Source organism: Chiloscyllium punctatum, chromosome 28 (assembly GCF_047496795.1).
Source record: "Chiloscyllium punctatum isolate Juve2018m chromosome 28, sChiPun1.3, whole genome shotgun sequence".
NCBI classification, from domain to species: domain Eukaryota; kingdom Metazoa; phylum Chordata; class Chondrichthyes; order Orectolobiformes; family Hemiscylliidae; genus Chiloscyllium; species Chiloscyllium punctatum.
The window spans coordinates 16628876-16645384 of NC_092766.1; positions in this window are offsets into that span (position 1 = coordinate 16628876).

Genomic DNA, 16509 nt, shown 5'->3' on the forward strand with positions numbered 1-16509 from the left:
CCCACTCTCTCCCCATAGCCCGATATCAATCCCCAAACTAATTCCACTGCCCCGCTCTCTCCCCATAGCCCTGTATCAATCCCCAAACTAATCCCACTGTCCCCACTCTCTCCCCATAGCCCTGTATCAATCCCCAAACTAATTCCACTGCCCCACTCTCTCCCCATAGCCCTGTATCAATCCCCAACCTAATCCCACTGTCTCCCGCACTCTCCCCATAGCCCTGTATCAATCCCCAAACTAATCCCACTGTCCCCCCGCTCTCTCCCCATAGCCCTGTATCAATCCCCAAACTAATCCCACTGCCCCACTCTCTCCCCATAGCCTTGTATCAATCCCCAAACTAATCCCACTGCCCCACTCTCTCCCCATAGCCTTGTATCAATCCCCAAACTAATCCCACTGCCCCACTCTCTCCCCATAGCCTTGTATTAATCCCCAAACTAATCCCACTGCCCCCACTCTCTCCCCATAGCCTTGTATTAATCCCCAAACTAATCCCACTGCCCCACTCTCTCCCCATAGCCTTGTATCAATCCCCAAACTAATCCCACTGCCCCACTCTCTCCCCATAGCCTTGTATTAATCCCCAAACTAATCCCACTGTCCCCACTCTCTCCCCATAGCCCTGTATCAATCCCCAAACTAATCCCACTGTCTCCCGCACTCTCCCCATATCCCGATATCAATCCCCAAACTAATCCCACTGCCCCGCTCTCTCCCCATAGCCCTGTATCAATCCCCAAACTAATCCCACTGCCCCCCGCTCTCTCCCCATAGCCCTGTATCAATCCCCAAACTAATCCCACTGCCCCCTCTCACTCCCCATATGCCTGTATCAATCCCCAAACTAATCCCACTGCCCCACTCACTCCCCATAGCCCTGTATCAATCCCCAAACTAATCCCACTGCCCCCCGCTCTCTCCCCATAGCCCTGTATCAATCCCCAAACTAATCCCACCGCCCCGATCTCTCCCCATAGCCCTGTATCAATCCCCAAACTAATCCCACTGCCCCCTCTCACTCCCCATATCCCTGTATCAATCCCCAAACTAATCCCACTGCCCCGCTCTCTCCCCATAGCCATGTATCGATCCCCAAACTAATCCCACTGCCCAGCTCTCTCCCCATAGCCCTGTATCAAGCCCCAAACTAATCCCACTGCCCCACTCACTCCCCATAGCCCTGTATCAATCCCCAAACTAATCCCACTACCCCCCACTCTCTCCCCATAGCCCTGTACCAATCCCCAAACTAATCCCACTGCCCCCCCGATCTCTCCCCATAGCCCTGTATCGATCCCCAAACTAATCCCACTGTCCCCGATCTCTCCCCATAGCCCTGTATCGATCCCCAAACTAATCCCACTGTCCCCGATCTCTCCCCATAGCCCTGTATCGATCCCCAAACTAATCCCACTGTCCCCGATCTCTCCCCATAGCCCTGTATCAATCCCCAAACTAATCCCACTGCCCCCGATCTCTCCCCATAGCCATGTTTCAATCCCCAAACTAATCCCACTGCCCCATTCTCTCCCCATAGCCCTGTATCAATCCCCAAACCAATCTCACTGCCCCCACTCTCTCCCCATAGCCTTGTATTCATCCCCAAACTATTCCCACTGCCCCACTCTCTCCCCATAGCCTTGTATGAATCCCAAAACTAATCCCACTGCCCCACTCTCTCCCCATAGCCCTGTATCGATCCCCAAACTAATCTCACTGCCCCCACTCTCTCCCCATAGCCTTGTATTCATCCCCAAACTAATCCCACTGCCCCACTCTCTCCCCATAGCCTTATATTAATCCCCAAACTAATCCCACTGCCCCACTCTCTCCCCATAGCCTTATATTAATCCCAAAACTAATCCCACTGTCCCCCACTCTCTCCCCATAGCCTTGTATTCATCCCCAATCTAATCCCACTGCCCCGCTCTCTCCCCATAGCCCTGTATCAATCCCCAAACTAATCCCACTGCCCCGCTCTCTCCCCATAGTCCTATATCAATCCCCAAACTAATCCCATTGCCCCGCGCTCTCCCCATAGCCCTGTATCAATCCGAAAACTAATCCCACTGCCCCCCCCTCTCTCCCCATAGCCCTGTATCAATCCGAAAACTAATCCCACTGCCCCACTCTCTCCCCATAGCCCTGTATCAATCCCCAAACTAATCCCTTTGCCCCCACTCTCTCCCCATAGCCCTGTATCAATCCGAAAACTAATCCCACTGCCCCCCCCCCTCTCCCCATAGCCCTGTATTAATCCGAAAACTAATCCCACTGCCCCCCGCTCTCTCCCCATAGCCCTGTATCAATCCCCAAACTAATCCCACTGCCCAGCTCTCTCCCCATAGCCCTGTATCAAGCCCCAAACTAATCCCACTGCCCCACTCACTCCCCATAGCCCTGTATCAATCCCCAAACTAATCCCACTACCCCCCACTCTCTCCCCATAGCCCTGTACCAATCCCCAAACTAATCCCACTGCCCCCCCGCTCTCTCCCCATAGCCCTGGATCAATCCCCAAACTAATCCCACTACCCCCCACTCTCTCCCCATAGCCCTGTACCAATCCCCAAACTAATCCCACTGCCCCCGATCTCTCCCCATAGCCATGTATCAATCACCAAACTAATCCCACTGCCCCATTCTCTCCCCATAGCCCTGTATCAATCCCCAAACTAATCCCACTGCCCCGCTCTCTCCCCATAGCCCTGTATCAATCCCCAAACTAATCCCACTGCCCCACTCTCTCCCCATGTCCCTGTATCAATCCCCAAACTAATCCCACTGCCCCATTCTCTCCCCATAGCCCTGTATCAATCCCCAAACCAATCTCACTGCCCCCACTCTCTCCCCATAGCCTTGTATTCATCCCCAAACTAATCCCACTGCCCCACTCTCTCCCCATAGCCCTGTATCAATCCCCAAACTAATCTCACTGCCCCACTCTCTCCCCATAGCCTTGTATTAATCCCCAAACTAATCCCACTGCCCCCCGCACTCTCCCCATAGCCCTGTATCGATCCCCAAACTAATCCCACTGCCCCACTCTCTCTCCATAGCCTTGTATTCATCCCCAATCTAATCCCACTGCCCCACTCTCTCCCCATAGCCTTGTATTCATCCCCAAACTAATCCCACTGCCCCACTCTCTCCCCATAGCCTTGTATTAATCCCAAAACTAATCCCACTGCCCCACTCTCTCCCCATAGCCCTGTATCGATCCCCAAACTAATCTCACTGCCCCACTCTCTCCCCATAGCCTTGTATTAATCCCCAAACTAATCCCACTGCCCCCCGCACTCTCCCCATAGCCCTGTATCGATCCCCAAACTAATCCCACTGCCCCACTCTCTCTCCATAGCCTTGTATTCATCCCCAATCTAATCCCACTGCCCCGCTCTCTCCCCATAGCCCTGTATCGATCCCCAAACTAATCCCACTGCCCCACTCTCTCTCCATAGCCTTGTATTCATCCCCAATCTAATCCCATTGCCCCGCGCTCTCCCCATAGCCCTGTATCAATCCGAAAACTAATCCCACTGCCCCCCGCTCTCTCCCCATAGCCCTGTATCAATCCGAAAACTAATCCCACTGCCCCACTCTCTCCCCATAGCCCTGTATCAATCCCCAAACTAATCCCATTGCCCCGCGCTCTCCCCATAGCCCTGTATCAATCCGAAAACTAATCCCACTGCCCCCCGCTCTCTCCCCATAGCCCTGTATCAATCCCCAAACTAATCCCACTGCCCCGCTCTCTCCCCATAGCCCTGTATCAATCCGAAAACTAATCCCACTGCCCCCCGCTCTCTCCCCATAGCCCTGTATCAATCCCCAAACTAATTCCACTGCCCCCCCGCTCTCTCCCCATAGCCCTGTATCAATCCGAAAACTAATCCCACTGCCCCCCGCTCTCTCCCCATAGCCCTGTATCAATCCGAAAACTAATCCCACTGCCCCACTCTCTCCCCATAGCCCTGTATCAATCCGAAAACTAATCCCATTGCCCCGCGCTCTCCCCATAGCCCTGTATCAATCCGAAAACTAATCCCACTGCCCCGCTCTCTCCCCATAGCCCTGTATCAATCCGAAAACTAATCCCACTGCCCCACTCTCTCCCCATAGCCCTGTATCAATCCGAAAACTAATCCCACTGTCCCCACTCTCTCCGCATAGCCCTGTATCAATCCGAAAACTAATCCCACTGCCCCCGATCTCTCCCCATAGCCATGTATCGATACCCAAACTAATCCCGCTGCCCCGCTCTCTCCCCATAGCCCTGTATCAATCCCCAAACTAATCCCACTGCCCCCCCGCTCTCTCCCCATAGCCCTGTATCAATCCCCAAACTAATCCCACTGTCCCCCCGCTCTCTCCCCATAGCCCTGTATCAATCCCCAAACTAATCACACTGCCCCCCGCTCTCTCCCCATAGCCCTGTATCAGTCCCCAAACTAATCCCACTGCCCCCCTCTCTCTCCCCATAGCCCTGTATCAATCCCCAAACTAATCCCACTGCCCCGCACCCTCCCCATAGCCCTGTATCAATCCCCAAACTAATCCCACTGCCCCCGCTCACTCCCCATATCCCTGTATCAATCCCCAAACTAATCCCACTGCCCCGCTCTCTCCCCATAGCCATGTATCGATCCCCAAACTAATCCCACTGCCCAGCTCTCTCCCCATAGCCCTGTATCAAGCCCCAAACTAATCCCACTGCCCCACTCACTCCCCATAGCCCTGTATCAATCCCCAAACTAATCCCACTACCCCCCACTCTCTCCCCATAGCCCTGTACCAATCCCCAAACTAATCCCACTGCCCCCCCGATCTCTCCCCATAGCCCTGTATCGATCCCCAAACTAATCCCACTGTCCCCGATCTCTCCCCATAGCCCTGTATCGATCCCCAAACTAATCCCACTGTCCCCGATCTCTCCCCATAGCCCTGTATCGATCCCCAAACTAATCCCACTGTCCCCGATCTCTCCCCATAGCCCTGTATCAATCCCCAAACTAATCCCACTGCCCCCGATCTCTCCCCATAGCCATGTTTCAATCCCCAAACTAATCCCACTGCCCCATTCTCTCCCCATAGCCCTGTATCAATCCCCAAACCAATCTCACTGCCCCCACTCTCTCCCCATAGCCTTGTATTCATCCCCAAACTATTCCCACTGCCCCACTCTCTCCCCATAGCCTTGTATGAATCCCAAAACTAATCCCACTGCCCCACTCTCTCCCCATAGCCCTGTATCGATCCCCAAACTAATCTCACTGCCCCCACTCTCTCCCCATAGCCTTGTATTCATCCCCAAACTAATCCCACTGCCCCACTCTCTCCCCATAGCCTTATATTAATCCCCAAACTAATCCCACTGCCCCACTCTCTCCCCATAGCCTTATATTAATCCCAAAACTAATCCCACTGTCCCCCACTCTCTCCCCATAGCCTTGTATTCATCCCCAATCTAATCCCACTGCCCCGCTCTCTCCCCATAGCCCTGTATCAATCCCCAAACTAATCCCACTGCCCCGCTCTCTCCCCATAGTCCTGTATCAATCCCCAAACTAATCCCATTGCCCCGCGCTCTCCCCATAGCCCTGTATCAATCCGAAAACTAATCCCACTGCCCCCCCCTCTCTCCCCATAGCCCTGTATCAATCCGAAAACTAATCCCACTGCCCCACTCTCTCCCCATAGCCCTGTATCAATCCCCAAACTAATCCCATTGCCCCCACTCTCTCCCCATCGCCCTGTATCAATCCGAAAACTAATCCCACTGCCCCCCCCCTCTCCCCATAGCCCTGTATTAATCCGAAAACTAATCCCACTGCCCCCCGCTCTCTCCCCATAGCCCTGTATCAATCCCCAAACTAATCCCACTGCCCAGCTCTCTCCCCATAGCCCTGTATCAAGCCCCAAACTAATCCCACTGCCCCACTCACTCCCCATAGCCCTGTATCAATCCCCAAACTAATCCCACTACCCCCCACTCTCTCCCCATAGCCCTGTACCAATCCCCAAACTAATCCCACTGCCCCCCCGCTCTCTCCCCATAGCCCTGGATCAATCCCCAAACTAATCCCACTACCCCCCACTCTCTCCCCATAGCCCTGTACCAATCCCCAAACTAATCCCACTGCCCCCGATCTCTCCCCATAGCCATGTATCAATCCCCAAACTAATCCCACTGCCCCATTCTCTCCCCATAGCCCTGTATCAATCCCCAAACTAATCCCACTGCCCCGCTCTCTCCCCATAGCCCTGTATCAATCCCCAAACTAATCCCACTGCCCCACTCTCTCCCCATGTCCCTGTATCAATCCCCAAACTAATCCCACTGCCCCATTCTCTCCCCATAGCCCTGTATCAATCCCCAAACCAATCTCACTGCCCCCACTCTCTCCCCATAGCCTTGTATTCATCCCCAAACTAATCCCACTGCCCCACTCTCTCCCCATAGCCCTGTATCAATCCCCAAACTAATCTCACTGCCCCACTCACTCCCCATAGCCTTGTATTAATCCCCAAACTAATCCCACTGCCCCCCGCACTCTCCCCATAGCCCTGTATCGATCCCCAAACTAATCCCACTGCCCCACTCTCTCTCCATAGCCTTGTATTCATCCCCAATCTAATCCCACTGCCCCACTCTCTCCCCATAGCCTTGTATTCATCCCCAAACTAATCCCACTGCCCCACTCTCTCCCCATAGCCTTGTATTAATCCCAAAACTAATCCCACTGCCCCACTCTCTCCCCATAGCCCTGTATCGATCCCCAAACTAATCTCACTGCCCCACTCTCTCCCCATAGCCTTGTATTAATCCCCAAACTAATCCCACTGCCCCCCGCACTCTCCCCATAGCCCTGTATCGATCCCCAAACTAATCCCACTGCCCCACTCTCTCTCCATAGCCTTGTATTCATCCCCAATCTAATCCCACTGCCCCGCTCTCTCCCCATAGCCCTGTATCGATCCCCAAACTAATCCCACTGCCCCACTCTCTCTCCATAGCCTTGTATTCATCCCCAATCTAATCCCATTGCCCCGCGCTCTCCCCATAGCCCTGTATCAATCCGAAAACTAATCCCACTGCCCCCCGCTCTCTCCCCATAGCCCTGTATCAATCCGAAAACTAATCCCACTGCCCCACTCTCTCCCCATAGCCCTGTATCAATCCCCAAACTAATCCCATTGCCCCGCGCTCTCCCCATAGCCCTGTATCAATCCGAAAACTAATCCCACTGCCCCCCGCTCTCTCCCCATAGCCCTGTATCAATCCCCAAACTAATCCCACTGCCCCGCTCTCTCCCCATAGCCCTGTATCAATCCGAAAACTAATCCCACTGCCCCCCGCTCTCTCCCCATAGCCCTGTATCAATCCCCAAACTAATTCCACTGCCCCCCCGCTCTCTCCCCATAGCCCTGTATCAATCCGAAAACTAATCCCACTGCCCCCCGCTCTCTCCCCATAGCCCTGTATCAATCCGAAAACTAATCCCACTGCCCCACTCTCTCCCCATAGCCCTGTATCAATCCGAAAACTAATCCCACTGCCCCGCTCTCTCCCCATAGCCCTGTATCAATCCGAAAACTAATCCCACTGCCCCACTCTCTCCCCATAGCCCTGTATCAATCCGAAAACTAATCCCACTGTCCCCACTCTCTCCGCATAGCCCTGTATCAATCCGAAAACTAATCCCACTGCCCCCGATCTCTCCCCATAGCCATGTATCGATACCCAAACTAATCCCGCTGCCCCGCTCTCTCCCCATAGCCCTGTATCAATCCCCAAACTAATCCCACTGCCCCCCCGCTCTCTCCCCATAGCCCTGTATCAATCCCCAAACTAATCCCACTGTCCCCCCGCTCTCTCCCCATAGCCCTGTATCAATCCCCAAACTAATCCCACTGCCCCGCACCCTCCCCATAGCCCTGTATCAATCCCCAAACTAATCCCACTGCCCCCGCTCTCTCCCCATAGCCCTGTATTAATCCCCAAACTAATTCCACTGCCCCGCTCTCTCCCCACAGCCCTGTATCAATCCCCAAACTAATCCCACTGCCCCCCCACTCTCTCCCCATAGCCCTGTATCAATCCCCAAACTAATCCCACTGCCCCCGCTCTCTCCCCATAGCCCTGTATCAGTCCCCAAACTAATCCCACTGCCCCCCCGCTCTCTCCCCATAGCCCTGTATCAATCCCCAAACTAATCCCACTGCCCCCGATCTCTCCCAATAGCCCTGTATCAATCCCCAAACTAATCCCACTGTCCCCACTCTCTCCCCATAGCCCTGTATCAATCCCCAAACTAATCCCACTGCCCCGCTCTCTCCCCATAGCCCTGTATCAATCCCCAAACTAATCCCACTGCCCCACTCTCTCCCCATAGCCCTGTATCAATCCCCAAACTAATCCCACTGTCCCCACTCTCTCCCCATAGCCCTGTATCAATCCCCAAACTAATCCCACTGCCCCACTCTCTCCCCATAGCCCGATATCAATCCCCAAACTAATTCCACTGCCCCGCTCTCTCCCCATAGCCCTGTATCAATCCCCAAACTAATCCCACTGTCCCCACTCTCTCCCCATAGCCCTGTATCAATCCCCAAACTAATTCCACTGCCCCACTCTCTCCCCATAGCCCTGTATCAATCCCCAACCTAATCCCACTGTCTCCCGCACTCTCCCCATAGCCCTGTATCAATCCCCAAACTAATCCCACTGTCCCCCCGCTCTCTCCCCATAGCCCTGTATCAATCCCCAAACTAATCCCACTGCCCCACTCTCTCCCCATAGCCTTGTATCAATCCCCAAACTAATCCCACTGCCCCACTCTCTCCCCATAGCCTTGTATCAATCCCCAAACTAATCCCACTGCCCCACTCTCTCCCCATAGCCTTGTATTAATCCCCAAACTAATCCCACTGCCCCCACTCTCTCCCCATAGCCTTGTATTAATCCCCAAACTAATCCCACTGCCCCACTCTCTCCCCATAGCCTTGTATCAATCCCCAAACTAATCCCACTGCCCCACTCTCTCCCCATAGCCTTGTATTAATCCCCAAACTAATCCCACTGTCCCCACTCTCTCCCCATAGCCCTGTATCAATCCCCAAACTAATCCCACTGTCTCCCGCACTCTCCCCATATCCCGATATCAATCCCCAAACTAATCCCACTGCCCCGCTCTCTCCCCATAGCCCTGTATCAATCCCCAAACTAATCCCACTGCCCCCCGCTCTCTCCCCATAGCCCTGTATCAATCCCCAAACTAATCCCACTGCCCCCTCTCACTCCCCATATCCCTGTATCAATCCCCAAACTAATCCCACTGCCCCACTCACTCCCCATAGCCCTGTATCAATCCCCAAACTAATCCCACTGCCCCCCGCTCTCTCCCCATAGCCCTGTATCAATCCCCAAACTAATCCCACCGCCCCGATCTCTCCCCATAGCCCTGTATCAATCCCCAAACTAATCCCACTGCCCCCTCTCACTCCCCATATCCCTGTATCAATCCCCAAACTAATCCCACTGCCCCGCTCTCTCCCCATAGCCATGTATCGATCCCCAAACTAATCCCACTGCCCAGCTCTCTCCCCATAGCCCTGTATCAAGCCCCAAACTAATCCCACTGCCCCACTCACTCCCCATAGCCCTGTATCAATCCCCAAACTAATCCCACTACCCCCCACTCTCTCCCCATAGCCCTGTACCAATCCCCAAACTAATCCCACTGCCCCCCCGATCTCTCCCCATAGCCCTGTATCGATCCCCAAACTAATCCCACTGTCCCCGATCTCTCCCCATAGCCCTGTATCGATCCCCAAACTAATCCCACTGTCCCCGATCTCTCCCCATAGCCCTGTATCGATCCCCAAACTAATCCCACTGTCCCCGATCTCTCCCCATAGCCCTGTATCAATCCCCAAACTAATCCCACTGCCCCCGATCTCTCCCCATAGCCATGTTTCAATCCCCAAACTAATCCCACTGCCCCATTCTCTCCCCATAGCCCTGTATCAATCCCCAAACCAATCTCACTGCCCCCACTCTCTCCCCATAGCCTTGTATTCATCCCCAAACTATTCCCACTGCCCCACTCTCTCCCCATAGCCTTGTATGAATCCCAAAACTAATCCCACTGCCCCACTCTCTCCCCATAGCCCTGTATCGATCCCCAAACTAATCTCACTGCCCCCACTCTCTCCCCATAGCCTTGTATTCATCCCCAAACTAATCCCACTGCCCCACTCTCTCCCCATAGCCTTATATTAATCCCCAAACTAATCCCACTGCCCCACTCTCTCCCCATAGCCTTATATTAATCCCAAAACTAATCCCACTGTCCCCCACTCTCTCCCCATAGCCTTGTATTCATCCCCAATCTAATCCCACTGCCCCGCTCTCTCCCCATAGCCCTGTATCAATCCCCAAACTAATCCCACTGCCCCGCTCTCTCCCCATAGTCCTGTATCAATCCCCAAACTAATCCCATTGCCCCGCGCTCTCCCCATAGCCCTGTATCAATCCGAAAACTAATCCCACTGCCCCCCCCCTCTCTCCCCATAGCCCTGTATCAATCCGAAAACTAATCCCACTGCCCCACTCTCTCCCCATAGCCCTGTATCAATCCCCAAACTAATCCCATTGCCCCCACTCTCTCCCCATAGCCCTGTATCAATCCGAAAACTAATCCCACTGCCCCCCGCTCTCTCCCCATAGCCCTGTATCAATCCCCAAACTAATCCCACTGCCCAGCTCTCTCCCCATAGCCCTGTATCAAGCCCCAAACGAATCCCACTGCCCCACTCACTCCCCATAGCCCTGTATCAATCCCCAAACTAATCCCACTACCCCCCACTCTCTCCCCATAGCCCTGTACCAATCCCCAAACTAATCCCACTGCCCCCCCGCTCTCTCCCCATAGCCCTGGATCAATCCCCAAACTAATCCCACTACCCCCCACTCTCTCCCCATAGCCCTGTACCAATCCCCAAACTAATCCCACTGCCCCCGATCTCTCCCCATAGCCATGTATCAATCCCCAAACTAATCCCACTGCCCCATTCTCTCCCCATAGCCCTGTATCAATCCCCAAACTAATCCCACTGCCCCGCTCTCTCCCCATAGCCCTGTATCAATCCCCAAACTAATCCCACTGCCCCACTCTCTCCCCATGTCCCTGTATCAATCCCCAAACTAATCCCACTGCCCCATTCTCTCCCCATAGCCCTGTATCAATCCCCAAACCAATCTCACTGCCCCCACTCTCTCCCCATAGCCTTGTATTCATCCCCAAACTAATCCCACTGCCCCACTCTCTCCCCATAGCCCTGTATCAATCCCCAAACTAATCTCACTGCCCCACTCTCTCCCCATAGCCTTGTATTAATCCCCAAACTAATCCCACTGCCCCCCGCACTCTCCCCATAGCCCTGTATCGATCCCCAAACTAATCCCACTGCCCCACTCTCTCTCCATAGCCTTGTATTCATCCCCAATCTAATCCCACTGCCCCACTCTCTCCCCATAGCCTTGTATTCATCCCCAAACTAATCCCACTGCCCCACTCTCTCCCCATAGCCTTGTATTAATCCCAAAACTAATCCCACTGCCCCACTCTCTCCCCATAGCCCTGTATCGATCCCCAAACTAATCTCACTGCCCCACTCTCTCCCCATAGCCTTGTATTAATCCCCAAACTAATCCCACTGCCCCCCGCACTCTCCCCATAGCCCTGTATCGATCCCCAAACTAATCCCACTGCCCCACTCTCTCTCCATAGCCTTGTATTCATCCCCAATCTAATCCCACTGCCCCGCTCTCTCCCCATACCCCTGTATCGATCCCCAAACTAATCCCACTGCCCCACTCTCTCTCCATAGCCTTGTATTCATCCCCAATCTAATCCCATTGCCCCGCGCTCTCCCCATAGCCCTGTATCAATCCGAAAACTAATCCCACTGCCCCCCGCTCTCTCCCCATAGCCCTGTATCAATCCGAAAACTAATCCCACTGCCCCACTCTCTCCCCATAGCCCTGTATCAATCCCCAAACTAATCCCACTGTCCCCACTCTCTCCCCATAGCCCTGTATCAATCCCCAAACTAATCCCATTGCCCCGCGCTCTCCCCATAGCCCTGTATCAATCCGAAAACTAATCCCACTGCCCCCCGCTCTCTCCCCATAGCCCTGTATCAATCCCCAAACTAATCCCACTGCCCCGCTCTCTCCCCATAGCCCTGTATCAATCCGAAAACTAATCCCACTGCCCCCCGCTCTCTCCCCATAGCCCTGTATCAATCCCCAAACTAATTCCACTGCCCCCCCGCTCTCTCCCCATAGCCCTGTATCAATCCGAAAACTAATCCCACTGCCCCCCGCTCTCTCCCCATAGCCCTGTATCAATCCGAAAACTAATCCCACTGCCCCACTCTCTCCCCATAGCCCTGTATCAATCCGAAAACTAATCCCATTGCCCCGCGCTCTCCCCATAGCCCTGTATCAATCCGAAAACTAATCCCACTGCCCCGCTCTCTCCCCATAGCCCTGTATCAATCCGAAAACTAATCCCACTGCCCCACTCTCTCCCCATAGCCCTGTATCAATCCCCAAACTAATCCCACTGTCCCCACTCTCTCCGCATAGCCCTGTATCAATCCGAAAACTAATCCCACTGCCCCCGATCTCTCCCCATAGCCATGTATCGATACCCAAACTAATCCCGCTGCCCCGCTCTCTCCCCATAGCCCTGTATCAATCCCCAAACTAATCCCACTGCCCCCCCGCTCTCTCCCCATAGCCCTGTATCAATCCCCAAACTAATCCCATTGTCCCCCCGCTCTCTCCCCATAGCCCTGTATCAGTCCCCAAACTAATCCCACTGCCCCCCTCTCTCTCCCCATAGCCCTGTATCAATCCCCAAACTAATCCCACTGCCCCCCCGCTCTCTCCCCATAGCCCTGTATCAATCCCCAAACTAATCCCACTGTCCCCCCGCTCTCTCCCCATAGCCCTGTATCAATCCCCAAACTAATCCCACTGCCCCCACTCTCTCCCCATAGCCCTGTATCGATCCCCAAACTAATCCCACTGCCCCCACTCTCTCCCTATAGCCCTGTATCGATCCCCAAACTAATCCCACTGCCCCCACTCTCTCCCCATAACCCTGTATCGATCCCCAAACTAATCCCACTGCCCCGCTCTCTCCCCATTGCCCTGTACCAATCCCCAAACTAATCCCACTGCCCCCCGATCTCTCCCCATAGCCCTGTATCGATCCCCAAACTAATCCCACTGCCCCGCTCTCTCCCCATAGCCCTGTATCAATCCCCAAACTAATCCCACTGCCCCACACTCTCCCCATTGCCCTGTACCAATCTCCAAACTAATCCCACTGCCCCCCCGCTCTCTCCGCATAGCCCTGTATCAATCCCCAAACTAATCCCACTGCCCCCCGCTCTCTCCCCATAGCCCTGTATCAATCCCCAAACTAATCCCACTGCCCCCACTGTCTCTCTCTCTCTCTCTCTCTCTCTGATTCCCATAGCCCTCTATCTGAGCCCAAGTTGATCTCTATGATCCCCCTCCAATTGCTCAGCCCTTCCAGAACATTCCTGGCTCATTCAAGGGCATCCAGCTCTCACAATAGGGAGTTAGTGAGCTGTAGGTATGTCCATTTCCTGGTCTCTGCTGACTCTTCAAATCAACACCGCAGCTCTGAGAGCGATAGTGAATAGATCCCCGCGAGTCCGGCTGGGAAAGTGCACTGTGGGAGGGTCAGTGCTGTGGGAGTGGGCACTGTCAGAGGGTCAGTGCTGAGGGAGTGGGCACTGTCGGAGGGTCAGTGCTGAGGGAGCGGGCGCTGTCGGAGGGTCAGTGCTGAGGGAGCGGGCGCTGTCGGAGGGTCAGTGCTGAGGGAGGGGGCGCTGTCAGAGGGGGACTGTAAGGGGCTGGGTCTGGGGTTAGGGGGGACCGGGCAGAGCGCTGCTCCGACCTCCCTCCGAGAGCTGCCCATCTCTCGGACTGGCACCGCGACATGAGCGGGCAGGTGTGAGCACGCGGCGAGAGACAAATGGACGGTCACCTCCACCAGCAACGCCAGCTCTACCCAGGGCACTCCCCTGGCCCGGGTGCACAGCCAGATCCCATAGGCGCTCAGCGACTCACACTGTTCTACATGCCCCCGGGCGGAAAGGATACTCCAGAAATAGGGTCAGGAGTCGGGTCAGGGAAGGGCAGCGCCTGCTCCCTCAGGTTAGGGGGGATTGGCCATGCTAAATTGTCCCGTAGTGCCCAGGGATGTACAGGTTAGGGTGGATTGGCCATGCTAAATTGTCCCATAGTGCCCAGGGATGTACAGGTTAGGGTGGATTGGCCATGCTAAATCGTCCTGTAGTGCCCAGGGATGTGCAGGTTAGGTGGATTAGCCATGCTAAATTGTCCCATAGTGCCCAGGGATGTGCAGGTTAGGGTGGATTGGCCATGCTAAATTGTCCCATAGTGCCCAGGGATGTGCAGGTTAGGGTGGATTGGCCATGCTAAATTGTCCCATAGTGTGCAGGGATGTGCAGGTTAGGGTGGATTGGCCATGCTAAATTGTCCCATAGTGCCCAGGGAGGATTGGTGCAGATCTGTTTAACCGATTGGCCTCAGTCCACCGCGATGTGCTGAGAGGGTGTCAGACAACCCTTCAGCCCCACGCGTCCCTGCCGACCCAGATATCCCCCCCCCCAACCCCCCCCCCATCTGGGCCCATTTGCCAGCACTTGGCCCATATCCCTCCAAACCCTTCCTCTTCATGTCCCCATCCAGATGCCTTTGAAATGTTGTCATTGTACCAGCCTCCATCACTTCCCCCCATTCCACACCCGCACCACCCTCTGGGGGAACAAGTTGCCCCTCAGCTCCCTTTTCAATCTTTCCCCTCTCTCCCCCGAGTGACTAGAGGACTCCCAACTTCCACTCATTAAGAAAAAAAAATCTGTTTCTACTTTCACTCTAAAAGTGAACATTATTCAGAACTCTCAGCCCCCCCGTTTCCCCTGAACCAAATATCTTTTTCCCATAAAATTACATCGACTTAATTTCAAAAGCACACACCAACTCTGGTCTTTGGTGTCTGTCCTCTTGCTGAAGATCTTCCTGGGTGATCTTCACTCGATCCAGTGCCCGCAATTTCTCACAGAGGGAACGTGCCTTTGACCAGGGAGCGTACCGCAGTACGGACAACAGTTCTCCCTCTCTCTCTATCTTAAAGAGACAGTGCGCTCTCAACACGATGATGCGCCGACAGTGAATTGTCCTGTGAGTCACCAATCGTCATCCCCCCCCCCCCCCCCCCCCCCACCCCCCCCCCTGCTTTGGGCTCTTTGAACTTGAGAATCTGCGTCCCCCTTCCTGTTTTTAGTTCTGTCTTGACCTTTCAATGGTCCTTTCTTGATTGGTTGCGGCCTGATGTTTGGCCAAGTTGGCATCGGCGGTTCCTGCCGATCCTTGCCCGCCCCTGGGTGAAGAGTTGCCCGTCGTTGTTGCGGGGGGGTGGGTTGGGGGGAATGCGAAGCAACACTGAGTGACGGTAAAACCGCTCCCCTCTCCCCCACCCCGCGGGCCGCGACCGGCGGCGAGATCCCCTGGATTTCCTATGTTCCGAGCGTGGTTCCTATTGCCTGCGAAGCGAGCGGGTTGTCACTCTGCCTCTCGACAAAGTCGTCTCAAATAATGTGGGCAACCTCCAACCCCCCCCGCACCCCCCACTCTGGCGACTGACTTCAGCCCTGTTGCCCTCGCCACACGTCCAATTGGCTCACCCGGATATCCCGGAATACAGCCCCACTCACCCCGACGCCATCTTTAAATGCCCCTGGAAGGTTGGCGGGGGGAACCAGTTGCCGGACAGAGATTGGCCTCCCGTTTTGAGGTCAATGGTTGAAGGGGGAAGGGGTGATGGTTCTGTGGGATGGGGCCGGCTCAGGGTTTCAACCATCCTCTACCCGTCCCTCCCGAGACAGAGGGAACGATACCAGGCCTTGCCCCGAGCCCACTCCCTCGGTGGTACAGTCCCTCCCGAAGAATGGTCACCCCTAGGGACAGTTGGTCAATGCTCTCTCTGCCAAAGGGAGTGCCACTACCCTCTCTCCATCACCTCCCACTCTCTCTCTCGGCCAATCCCGCGTTGAATTACTCGTTCATAGACTGTGGGCAGCTCTGGCTGGGCCATGGTCTCTTGCCCCTCCCTCGAGGAGGTGAGCCGCCATCTTGAATCCCTCCAGTTCCCCCTCACCCTCCACCCTCCCCGTGTGGTGAAGGGGCACAGGACCCCGTGAGGGAGGGAGTTTCAGGATTCTGACCTCGAAGGAATGGCCCACGCATTTCCAAGTTGGACGGTGAGTTTTGAGAGAGAGAGAGACAGACAGACAGAGAGAAGGGGAGGGCGAAAAAGAGAGATAGAGAGAGAGAGATGCAGACAGAGAGATATGGAAGAGGGAGAGAGA